General features: G+C 36.5%; 1 protein-coding gene across 21 annotated transcripts in view; it reads left to right on the top strand.

Moving 5' to 3' along the window:
* The window catches only part of MBNL1 (muscleblind like splicing regulator 1), a 190384-nt gene that overhangs the window by 36285 nt on the left and 140395 nt on the right, over positions 1–13704 (top strand). The gene's annotated exons all lie outside the window — the stretch shown is intronic.

Raw genomic sequence — 13704 nt, 5'->3', positions numbered from 1 at the left:
AAGCAAGAGAAGTAGCATTACAAAGTAATGCTGAAAGAGAAAACTCAATTTTGAGTGGCAGCACAGTATTGTAGAGTTTAGAAGGTCAGGCTAGTACAGGAGGCTCCAGGTTGGCCACTCAGTATCATTCAGAATGCTGTGACAGCCAGGCTGATACAGCTGAAAATATCTGCAGCCTTGGAAGCCTTGTACGTTTCAGAAGGTCATTTTGACATCGTAGTAAAGCACTGAATCACAGGGAAGGTCAAACTGGACAGCCAGGCAAGAAGATAGGTTGCTGAACCCAACAGTTGTAGATTTTAAAGTAATTGTCAGCTACACTAACTGGGTATCTTAATTCGATGTGGCCGTCTTTCATTGAAATATTTATAGAGGAACAAGCTTTACTTGACAGATGAATTCTAATTTCTCTTTTCTCTTCTGATGCTCTAAGTGTTGCATCTACGACCTGACTTGATACCAGGACAAATGTTACTATAATTTTATTTATGTATGATCTATGCTTCATCCAAAAAGGATGTTAATTGGCTTACAACAGCAAGGTGCATCTCAGATAGGACAGCGAAAAAGAGACATAACAAATCAATTAGAAGGAAAAGAGATGAAACCAGTGCTTAAGATGGAATTGAGAACTAAATTTATCTCTCAGCTTTCTGGAAATCAAAGCAAAAGCTTTAGGAAGTAGAAAAATCCCAAGTTTATTTAATAAGATCTCTTTATATCCCATGTACAGTCTTATTCTTAGCGGTTAGAGTGCTTAGTTAATATCATGACTCTGCCTTTCAGTGAAATCTTGGATGAATTCCAATTAATTAAGAAGTGAAGGCTCAATGCCTCAGCCTGGCCTTCAAGGCCCTTACTGATTTGGTTCCAGCCCCAGGTTCCAACTCCATGGCACACGGGTGCTCCATACAGACCAGTTCCCCCAGTTCTCATGTGTGCTTTCCCACACTCCCGCCTTTGCCCTCTGATCCTGCAGTCTGCAGTACCAGTCCTTTTTGTCTCCAACCAAGTGACGCCCATCCTTCCAGGCCCATTTTAGATGTCGTATCCATCAAGAAACCACCTCTAACCTCTCTCTGTTTTAGCTTACCAAGCTTTCTTGTGATCTCTGCTACGTATCTCCTGCTTTCTTACGTACAATTATTTGTGTATTAGTTTTACGTCCTGGATTAAGCAGTAAATTCTTCAAAGCTGGATGCATGTATTTCCCCTATGTCTAGGCTACTTATAGGGGATCACCAATAAACTGTTAATATAATTAGTGCATATATACTGTTTTATCTATGTATCATTTATCTTTAATCAATGTGTTTATTCATTTAATAAGGCTGTCATTTATGTTGGATGTATCTGGATTTCTTTAAAGAAAACTTTTTTTTCTAGGACAGTAAAGAAGAAAGAGAGAGAACTGAAAAATAAGTAAAGAGGGAAAAAACCCCTGCAATTTTTGTCAAAGGAGATATTTTGGGGCAGTGGAACTGAGATTGTAATTTTGTATTGTTTTGACTTTGGGCTCTTTTATTAGAAAGCAATTTAATATTTACAAATTTCTTTTGTGCTGTAAAGTAACTGAGATACTAGAGAACAGGTTTGTTACATGTAAAAGAAAACTATCATCTATACCATTTCAAACCCTCAGTGTTTTCTCTCTCGTATACGTTTCTGTGGTTCTTAACACCTGTCAAAAAAATCTATCTGACTCTATGTGGCTTAGAAGTGTTTCAGACAGTTATTCCACCTCCTTCACTGCTTTTCAAACACTATTTTAGTGGCTGTTACAGATCAGTCTTACTGTATGCATACTTGCTTAGCATCTACTCAGTTGTATGCTTTTAGAGTAGCGTTCCTTTTTACTGTTGTGGAAGGTTTCTGCTGATAGATTTTAAGCTCCTTGAAAGCTCTAAAGAAACTGTAGGCCCTTCTTGCTCAGAAAGCAGACAAAAATAAAGTCATGCTCCAAGATATCTTCCGCAACACAATCTTTAGATCTGTTACTGAGTGTTTGTAACCCTGTAGTATATTAATTACTAGATTAAAACTGATTAAAAATCTTAATTAAGAAGAAACTGATAGATGTAGTATCTAATTCTTGTATCTCTTAAGTATACATTATTAATATCCAGTGCATACCCCATGGACATCCAGGAGCATCCATCTCTCGACTCTGTAAAGGGACCATCTTACTTCCTTCAGAATCTCTACACAAGGCTTTCTCCATCACTGACATCTCAGAGCCAACCACAGGGGGTACGGTTGTGGCTGCTGCACCATATCCCACTCTACCCACAACCTCTCTGTTTTTTGGCTTCTATTGTATTTATAGTCATTATCATTTCTACAGGGTTTGGTGTTAAATTGCTAGTATGTGCTGTGAATGAAACTTTAAATTTGGAATCAAAAGACCTGATTTTGGGTTCTGATTCTGTCATTTAAGTAGCTTAGGAGGCTTTGGTGAGTCAGTCACTTAAGCATGCAAACCTCAATTTATTTGCTCACAAATGGGCAAGATAATATAACCATCTCTTAGACTTGTGAGGAACAAATGGCAAAATTCAGATGAAAGTAAATTGTATGCCAATATATAAATTATCATTTGCTCTTGTTGAATAATAATAGAATGTATGAGTTCTGGGGGAAAAGTAAATTTTTCTGTGTGGCTTCTCCAGTAGAAACTTTTTATTAAGGATCCAGATGAACACCTTGCAGATTTTATGTATAAATCAAAAAGAAATATAGCATGAGGCAACTTCTCAAGAAGTTAATCTCTTCAAGGGATTATTAATCTCTTATTAATGAAGGAGCATAGTTTGTAGTTTTATCCAAAATAAAGTGGTTTACTAGAAGATTAAAGCATTATTTAAGTCTTTTTTCCCCCATTAACCTCAATACACAGGTTTTACTTGAATTTAAATAAAGTGCTAGGTTTTAGTTATATGTAAAGAAAATAATTTGACTAATCTTCATGCAAAGTTTTTCCTTATCCTTTGGATACACACACACACACACATGCATGCACACAAACATACATAGCTATCTACACACCCATACATATATTAATTTTTATTTCATATTTTATCTATACTATTAAGAATTTATTTTATCATATTTGTAGTGATTGAATAGTTACATAATTATTTTTTCATCTTTTTGCAAAATAATTTTACTATATATATTATTATTATAAATTAGAAGTAAGGAGCCTAAATATCACTGTCTCTCAAGTACTTATTTTCTGTGTGTGTGTGTGTGAATGTGTATGTTCGTGCATTTATATATGTGTATTTGACATTTAAATGATAGGAAGATATGGGAAGTTTTAAGATTGCTACATGATTGTTCTTTGAATTTATTCAGCGTATTCCTTCAGATATACTGGGGGGAATTTTTTTACAGACTAAGTAGCTTTTGCATGCAGACTTGGAGTGAACTGTTGCCTCTACAGGAACTGTTGAACAGGAACAGGAACACTGTTGAACAAGTCTGAGGCATGATGGTAGGATGATACGATGAATAGTATCTTAGAGTGACGTGGAGGGGCATGCCTGGTTTCTGATTTAATATAATATTTGAAAAGTGAATAAAACAGAATTTTGCATAACATTTTGCAGGTATGTCAGTTTTCTAAAGTAGTTAATAGAATATAATCAAGAAGCATGTCTCCAAATCTCAAACAAGTAATCTTTTCAGGGCAGATATTTGGGGAGATTATTGGGTAGAAATTCAGTAAGCAGTCTCTGGTGGCAGTAGTGGTTTAGCTTTAGTAGATTATGATTGCCAAAATTTAATGAGCTTAAGGACAGCCTAGGAAATTTACTCAAAATGTAAAACACTGGTCTTTATCCTTAGTAGGTCTAGGGTAGGTGGGTAGGTCTCAGGAAAATGTATTTTTAACAGTCACTCATAGGTGACTGATTCAGGTAGTCCAAGAATCTTTCTGGATCTTCAACGTCCCAGGACAAAAAGTGTTGCTGTTAAAAATCTGCTGACAGTCATTGGCATTTATTAGCCAGCTACTGACGCATTGTGATTTGCAAGCTGGTCATTGCTTTTTAAGTGTCTATGATGCTGATGAAAACACATAGAACTTTAATCACTGTCTCATTAGAAGGGTGTAGTCGGCTCTTCAGATTTCCTCATGTGTTACAGCTTTTCTGGAATGCGCAGAACCTTATGGGCGATTAAAATAATTGAGAAAGGGGTGCTCTTTTTCTATTTAGCAAAGGAACCAAACCTCAAGCTGCCATGTTAGTTTGTTCATAGCATGTTCAGTACGTATACTCGTTTCTGGAAAGTTCAAAATCCTCAGAATAGAATCCTGTTCTTATTTATGCTCTGACAGCCTGGTGAAATTGCATTGTGCAAAAGAGAGTAAAGGCACTGGAAATGCCAACATTTTGCCAACCAGCCATCTTAAGTCTTTGAGCAAATAGTTTCAGGTTCTTCTTTATTCTGTGAACTGTTATTTAATAACTGAGAGAGAGTCTGAGGAGGGCAAAGTGAGGGGAGACTGTTTCATTTCCTAACAGGACATATGTCCAGTGGCAAAATTATATAAGTGTATACCTATCTTGGTTCTCTCGACTGGAAGTGCATGCCACTGGAGGGGAACGCTCCACTCTGGGTCAGAAATGACTGCAGGAGGAGCCCAGCCTCAGGAGAAATTACCACACAGGGAAATGTGTTTGGGCCTCTGTGAGTTCACTGGAGTTCTATTGTGCCTTAGCTAGTTTGATAACGCCTTGCATTATTTATAGCACTTGTCAGAAACCATTTCCTTGAGTCAATTAGTGTCTAAAAAAGGAGGGGGGAAGCAGGATATTTTCTGACATTTGTAGAAATAATGTGTAAAAAAAGCATTCGCTTTATCAGATGACATTGTGCTGTCAGAGATTTTCCAAATATAATGTGCCCTGCAGACTCTGTTAACTACACATTTTGTTTTTACTAATAAGGAAAGAATAGTAAGCTACATATTATCCATTTTGATACTCCGTCAACCCAAACATTTATTCAAACTTCCAGCCCCTGTTCTTTGGCAGACAATTAAAAAATATAAATATTGCAATTGTTTTAGCAATGAAATGGTTAATTTTGCAATAACAGGGTTGAACAACTGATTTTACAAATGTTTCCATTGATTAACTGCCATGTAAGTGCTAACAGTTGAAAATATTTTGCAAAATATAAAGGCAAGTCTTTAAGTTCTGTTTATATAGGAAAAAATACACATACCTTTCGCCTGCTCCTACAATAGAAATTTATAATCTAGACTTAAGCATAGTAATTTTTTTTAGGTCTAGCATAGATTTAATAAATGTAGAAAAGCATGTTATTAATTATTGGTAGCTGTACGTATTGGTAAACATTTTCCTGGAAGAAGTTTGCTGTTCTAGTTCAAAGTTATTGTATGCATATACTTTATGTTCTAAGTATCTGTATTATTCATACCACTCAAATGTAAGCATAGTTTGGTACATATATTTGCATCATTGTTTAAAAGAATGAAAAGTTGACCTTAATGTAGGTAACCACTAGTAAAGAAATGGACATATAATAGAGTAATATGTAGCTGTCAAAAAGTATTTATGTCGATATATTTCAATTGATAAAGGTCATTAACATATACTGTAGAAAACAAGCCTCAGGATAATGTGCTGCATATGTATGTTTCCATCACTTCTGTAAAAACGATAAACTTTGTATGTCTGTGTATGTGTAGATGTGTGTAAGAGTATGAGAATGCATAGAAAAAGGACTAGACATACCATTCTAATAATCGTGGTTACCCTTGGGGGTAGAGGGGGTCTGATGTGGCAGTAGAGGGATGGGGAATTCTCAGTAAAACCCTTCTGTATGGTTTAAATTTATTTCAGTGACAATGCATTCATTTAGCAATGTTTAAAACCAAAAAAAAAAAAAAATGGAGTTAATGTACATGATTCATATAAATTACTTGCTAGAGATTTCTGTTCATCATTAAAACTTACATTTTACTATCTCTTCCATTATTATTTAGTAGTATGCATCTCTGTATATGTAATAGCTTAATAATTTATACCCACACTTCTCAATCACAAAAGAAGGCAAAACTATAGTTAAGAGTGCAAATTCTTAATTCTTTGCCCGGTAGAATATAGATGATTGTAATCACTGGAGATACGGAAGTCTGGGTGTAGAGGGAGGACAACTCCAAATTTAAATGAATAATATTTCGTTCAACTTACAATTTGCTCCTGAGGCATTTCTAATCCAAGAATCCTTTATTTTCGCTGTCTGGTCACACCACATGGTAGGTTTTTGCTTTGTTTTATTTTATGTCTCTTTCTGAATGTGAGCTCCAAGGGACATGTACTTTCGTGTATGTCTGCAAAGGTTCCTGTGAATGAATGACTCAGAGATTTTATATCTGCATTGTCCTCTGACGCACGTGTAATGAGATTTCCTTTCTTAAGTATGTTAGAAATGTGAGGAAATAGAGCTGTGGCACAAAAGTATGGTAAACGATTTACGTACAGATATAAATTTAGATATCAGGGAGACAGAGTACCATTTTATCCAGAAAACCTAAGATGTTTTCAGACTTGCGGAATCTCTCGGTGTGCTTTTCTTCTTTATAAGTTAAGCCTTGTGATTAATAAATATCGAGGTAGGCACAAACAAAATACGCCTCCTTATTGCCACTATGGAGCTGCTTTTTGAAATTCCAGGCCTATGCAAGATGCATTCTGAAGCTCTGGGTTTTTATAGAGCAACTGCGATAATATTAGCATAATTTGTTGTTGTTCAGTGTCTGAGACCTAGTTTAATGTATAAGTTATGTGGAACGTTCCCTGAAAGATACGTAAGCTACATTGAAGTGGAAACACGAGTTATTAATGTGTGTCTTTGTTTTATAACATACCTTCCTTTTTTAAACCAGGGAAAAACAACTTAGTCTTGACTTACTATTAGGGAAAAAAATGATTCTTATTTGCATGTGAGCATATGTGAATTTGTGACTGTTTTTAAAAAGCTCAAGTTAAACTGAGTTTCTAATATTTTATTGTTATTAGGAATAAATTCAGTTGACATTGGTATGTTATTAAGAATATTTTTGAGATTACTTGTGAAAAAGGGTAATTTTTAAGGTCAAATATATAAAGCAAGAGAAATATCTCTAGGATTATAATGTCAAACTGTGACAACTTTGTGGCTTAAGTATTTGTAAAGTTTGCAATAAGAGATACACTTGTGAAGTGATGGGGACTTTTACTAATTAAATGGAAAGGAGGAAATGTTTATAGATTCTGTGTGTTCATTTAATTAGGATGCATTCAAGTAATACAATCCTGTGTTCATAATTGGTATCATTCATTATATTCTGAAGAATAATCATTTTAGATCTCTTTTATTTAACCAGAAACATAGATTTTTACATATTTTTCTCATGGTGGTTAATAATTAAGCAGTGTATCTTGGATAATCTTCAACAGAAATAAGCCAGTAAAATTTCCCAGGTTGAGGTTTCTGGGTGAGGCTTTAAGTCAGATATCTGGAAATTCAGGGTTTATCTATTAAGGTCAAGCTTTTTGTGTTCAGATATAGTTGATAATAATGAGGGCGATTGCCACATTAACATTTTAGAAATTCTGGAAGATTGACAGCTACGATTGTTTGGTCCTAATAAAGACATGCTTTACATTTTGGCCAGATTTTTAAAATTGTTTTTGTCATTTCTTCACATATTGATTTTATAATTTTGCTCCATTGAACCTACTCAAATGGAAGACAGAAATAGGTTAATTATGGAGAAGCTCTTAATGAACGCTGGTTGTGAGAATGATTTCTGCCTTGGAAGGAAATTTGGAACGGTGGGGCGAAGAGGTACGTGGGCAGCAAATTTCACCGGAGTGCAGAGTGCCATGGGATCGTTCCTCAATTCTCTCATCAGCCAACTTCATACTTATTTTTGAGTTGTGAAATTATGTTATTAGGGAAGCATTGATGAATTTGCAACCATTCCTCAAGCAACTAATCTCATATATAAAAATGTTTTAGGCGCAAGTACCAGCAACCTCAGTTAAGAACTAGGTGATACTGTTCAGAAGGTATAAAGATTGAAAATTAAAACTAAGATTTTGGCCCGGAGTTACCATGCCAAATAAAATATAACTCATTTAAGTAAACTTTAGAATCAAAGTCCACAATCATGGCATTGCCCTGGGAATAAAAATATCACAATGTATTACGTTCCATTTAGCATTCACAGTTTTGTCCTGCTAATTTTACACTGGTAGACTGTGATTGGGTTAATGTACCATTCTTCCTAAAAATTGCTAGAATGGTGAGATTTGATTTTTGTACCTTTTAGCTCTTTGAGCACATACCAGTATTGTTAATTTTGTTGTGGTGTTACTAACTGTAATAGTTAGTTACTAATTATTATTTTGAAATATTAAATGATATGGACAGATCAGAAATGACTACCTAAGGCTAACCAGATAACTTCTTTGTGTAATACATAGAGTAAATAAACACTAACTAGGATTAGTATTTTCTCTTGAAGGATGACAAAACAGCACCCATGGTGTTACTATATTTCTCATGGAATAGAGGGAAATGTTAAAAGACTGCCTGTTTGAATATCATCAGAAAAAAATGCAAATTTTCCCTTTTGCCAGAATTGAAGACTGTCAGGAATTCACAGATAATTATTAACATGTTTTAAATTTGCAAAGCCACATGCAACTGTTTCAAATTACTCTGCAGATAAAAAGAAAAAAAAATCTTCCCTCAACTTTACAGTTAAGGAGGTATATAAATATGATTCCACGTTAACTTTTTTGCCTTATGCTCTGTTTCCAGTGAGTGGCGTTTGATGCTGGTTTCATTCAGTTATAAAAGTGACATCATCAGTGTATTAAACTGTGCATCTATTTCCCGGGCATTGTAGCTTGTAGAAAATGCTTGTAACTAGGATTCAGATACACTAAGAGAGCTGCCTGCTGTCATGGAACTTTTATTTTTAGGGGAAAGGTGGATAGATGATGAGCAGATAGTGAAATAGGCGCATAATATGATGCCAGATACTAACACGTGCTGTGAAGAAGAGTAAGAGGGTAAGAGGCTGGCAAGTCTGGGCTAGTGGTGAGAGGAGCAGAAGGTTTGGATACTTTTTGATAGTGGGCGGGAAGAACTTCAAGGAAGATAACTTTGCAGTTGGGACTGGATGAAGGCCTGTGTGGGTACACAGCTAGAGGCCGTGTATATAGAATGCAGCAAGCTGTTGTCGTATTGATCTTCTAGTGATCTTAATTAAGCCTTTTCATTTTTAAAATTTTGCCTGATACGGGAGTCAATTGTAAATTCACTTTTTAATCACCGTGTAGAGGCTTCATGTTTCATTTTGTCTTAAACATAACTACCTAAGGGACAATAATCATTTTCTAATTTGACTGCAGTTCAGTTAGTTGCTTTCAGAATTCTAATCTTTAGCAATAGTGCGTCACCTGCCTGACACTCCTTCAGTCCTTCCAGTAAGAGACCACTTGATGATTAGGAAATCAGACCTCTCAGAATTTTAAAGGAATGCTCTGACAGATCTTATATGACTTGTTTGAGTTGGTAAACACAGTCTTACTTTCCTTGCTAGCAGCTTGTCACCGTTACCCAGTGCAAAGTGTCAGGCCGGCGGGCCACGTTGCCTGTCACTGTGCCATTCCAGAGGATGTGTGGTTGAAAGTTATCTTTTTTCTCAGCAGTATTTCTAAAACTTCAGAAATCTGCATATCTCCTTCAGGGCTTTTTACCCATATATTTACTTAGTCTTACTCTTTAAATTCTTTTGGTTGTACTTTAACCTCTTCCTAATCTATGGTAGCCATGTAATCACAGGCTTGATGAGCTCGTTTTAGCATTCTGATGAACCTATTAAAATTATGTTGTTTCTGCATCACTTAAAATCACCATGGGTGCTACCAGCAGTGTGCTTACCCCTTGCTGAGAAACACCGATCTCAGCTTTTTGTTATATGGCAATGAATACTGCTGAAGACGGCATTAACCCATTCAGAGCACAGGTTTCCCATGTAGTGAATAACGCGGTTACTCTGTTTATTGCTTCAGTAGAGAAGTGGCTGTACGGCCCCCAGAAACGCTTAGTTAGTCATTTGTTTGCTGAAAGTCTCTGTTAATATTTGGGACCAGCCTTGGGCAAACCTGTGCTGCGAGCTAGCTTAGTTTGCTAAAGTGATGTGTTGCTAATTGTGGGCTCGTCCACACCAGTGAGCCAAGGGGAGAAGTTACGATTTTGGACGAGGGGCCACTTTTTGTGAGCTCCAAACATACACGGGTAAATCAGCCAGCTCTTCCAGTTAGATTGAAACTGCTTTAGTAAGAAAAAAGAAAAAAAAAAGCTTAAATAATTACTAAGTTAACTTCCTCAATGTGTAACCTATTTCAAAATCAAAGCTTCTGAAAAAAGTCCCCTAAATTCCCAGCTAACTAACTACTCCGGGATATAATAGAACCAATCTGCCTATATTTGGTACAGAAGAACTGAAACCATTGGTAAACCTATGTGACTAAGAAAGTTAACATTGCTTGTAAAGGCCATCTGGTCCTCCAGAAAAGAATTTTAAGGTTATACCTTGTGTCTGTTTATCCTTTTTTTGCAGTATGTATGCAGCCCTTAAAAGGATTTTGATAGGACGCCATCCCCTGTCAGTTCAATGCTTTTATATATATATATATATATATATATATATATATAAATTGCTGAAGAGTAATTATTTGTAATTCCCCATTTTTTTTTAACTTTATCCCTTTTTTTTTGGTTTCTTTTCCTTTATGGTTACATTTTTTTCCTTTCTATTTCCCTCCTCGTATCTTAAAGTAGAAAATATGTGTGATTTCTGATATCAATCAAGGGGAAATTGGTCTTGGTTCTTGAGGCAGAATATGTTTGTAGAACATGTCACATACTGTGAGGAACTCTATAGCTTGGCATTTGGAATTTGATCAGTAGGTAAAAGAGGGCTTGTTGTTAATGCAGGTTTTTAAAGTTTTAATTCATACTGGAAAACAATTAAATCCCCCAATCGTTTTTTGTTTTGTTTTTATTCAGGGAGGTTTATTATAATATGTTGAAATATAGGTCAAAAACTTACCTCAGAAGCAGTTTAACTATTAGTAAATATCTTTACAGCAGAAATACTTCCTTCAGTAATTACTTACAAACAACACGTATTTTTAGGGCAGGTATGTTTGCAAGGATTCCTACAATCTGGAAATCACCCATACGCTTTTAAACATTGTCTCTATCTATAGAGCAAAAATCCATTGCTAGTTGAAGTATTGATCTAAATCCTATAAAAATCTTTATTATCAAAGCACTCAGTTATGAAGAGTTCTAGTCTTCTCTGAAATTCTTCTGTTTGAATAAAGAGAAAGATTGCAAGACAATATTCTACATCAGCAATTTAGTCAAATCAGTTTTTAGGATAAAATCTGAGTTTGTTTCCCGCAGTGCCCAATATCAGGGGCTGGAACACACATTACCAGGTGCAGCTAGACTAATATTTCATAAAGGTCAGTGTCCATTCTGATTGCTTACTTGTCCATGCCTGATTAATTATAAATATTTTGATGATTGTCCTTGTGGAAATATATTTTATTATAGTATTTTCAACCTATAAATACATATCGATAATTCTTTCAATAATACTTTTTGAAATAAATAGAATTTCTCTGCTATAGAAAATAAAAATATCAGAACACCCATTTGCAAGCATTTTAGTAATTAAAATATATTTTGTACTCGTGTAGGACTAAGCCTGTAACATGGCAGAAAGGAAGAATAATCAACCTTGGAAATTAATTTTGTAGCTGTACTTAGACATAACCACCAAGCAATGAAGATGTTTCTAATGGTACCATTATCTTTCCTCATATTGTTTGGATCCCATAGATCATGATGCAGTTTTCCTTGGGGTTGGTTACACTTTCTCATAAACATGTTTATTCCTAACAGGTTGAATAAAATCTATTCTTTTATTACACATTTTAAAAACATCTATTATGTTTCAGGGACTGGGTTCAAAAACAATGGTGATACACTGTTGTCATGGAGTTTATAACCTTGGGGGCAAAAGTACCAAGAGACACAAAATACTGAGAATACTCTGAGAGGGAATACTGTTAGGATAGCTGGCCCAGCCTGCTAGAGAAGGTGGTATTTGAATAGCAGTTTAAACAAGGAGACGCGATTGGCCAAGTTGCAGGGGTGAGGAAGTATGTGCCAAACCAAACAAAGGGTTAGCATGTAACAAGCCCCAGGAGCTCACAACAGTATGACATATGCCAAGGACCCTGGGCAGCTCCTCACAGCTCCTCTCTCCCAGGGAGGATAGAGGTGCAGCGCTGGGATAAACCAGAAGGATAAAATGTGTCAGTTCAAGACAAGGGCAGAGGGGCAAGAAAGAGGGAGTTAGTTGCACATGCTGTTAGAGGTCAAGTAATGACAAGGACTATGCAGAGTCTCTGAATTTGGCTTTTATGGGAGCATTGATGACTCTTGCTGAGGAGTGAAATAATAGTTGTGGAGGTCACACTGATACAGATTCAAAAGTGGATGGGAGAGGAAAAAACAGAAAAACAGCTCGTGTAGATGACTCTGCAGACAGTTGTTTGGGAACGACAGGTTAAGAGCATTAGGGCCAGGTACCTTATAGCTATGCAAGGTCCCCTTCTTCCTTTTGTGCCACCTCCTCCATTTTAAAGCTTCTTTAGCACTTTGAGGGCTAAGAGGAAGAACTGCAGGAATGGCAGGGTGTTCACGTATAGAGGGAGTTTAGAGGGAAAGAAGCCTTGAGAAGGAGCGAGTCAGGGTGGAAACTTAACCATGGGCAGGAGAAGGGAAGGCTCCTGGCAGACTGAAGAAAGATACAGAAAGATAGTTTGAAGGTGGGTGGCAGGGAGGTGACAGAAGTTTCATGCCGAGGGTCACTGTTTTTACTATGAACTATTCGTGGCATATAAGGTCACCCACTGTTGATGGTGAGAGGAACGTGGAGGAGGAGGGACATGAGAGTGATGAAGTTTTAGAAAAGCTGGAATGTGAGAGGGAGCTGTCCAGGGCCAGGGGGAGGAGTGCTTGATAGTGGGAGGGCCTGAGTGACCCTGGAATACAGTAATTTATGGAGGCAGTGATGGGTGTGTGTTTTCAAGTGTGTGTTTGCTTGTGTTTAAATGGGGGTGTTCATGCATATGTTTGTGTATTTTTGTGCCACGGAGTTAATTTCAGTTCAGATGTAATAATTGATCATTTAATTCACCAAAGTTTATGGAGTGCCATCTGTTTTCCATCCCTGTGCTAAGCACTAGGGTTACTAAGATAAGTAAGATTGTTTCTGTTCTTGGGAACATGTAGTCTAGTGGGTCAGATGTATCCACAAATAAAACACTGTAGAGGGGAGCAGAGGTAATTGAGAGGAGGCGGTGTAAATATATGGATGGGTGGGGATGGAGGAAGTAACATCTTGAAAGCTTCTTGGAGGAAGTGACATGTTAGCTGGCTTCTAAAGGAGGTAATGGTTGTAGGTGAGACGAAGATTCCAGAGAGAACAAAAGAGATGTTGAACACAGATATGGTACATACTCAAGACAGAAAGCAGTTGAGAAGTTTTGAGTGCAGAGCAAACGTTCAGGAGGACTGATTTAGCTT

Source organism: Camelus bactrianus, chromosome 1, assembly GCF_048773025.1.
Source record: "Camelus bactrianus isolate YW-2024 breed Bactrian camel chromosome 1, ASM4877302v1, whole genome shotgun sequence".
NCBI lineage: Eukaryota > Metazoa > Chordata > Mammalia > Artiodactyla > Camelidae > Camelus > Camelus bactrianus.
This window is presented reverse-complemented; position numbering and strand designations above follow the sequence as displayed.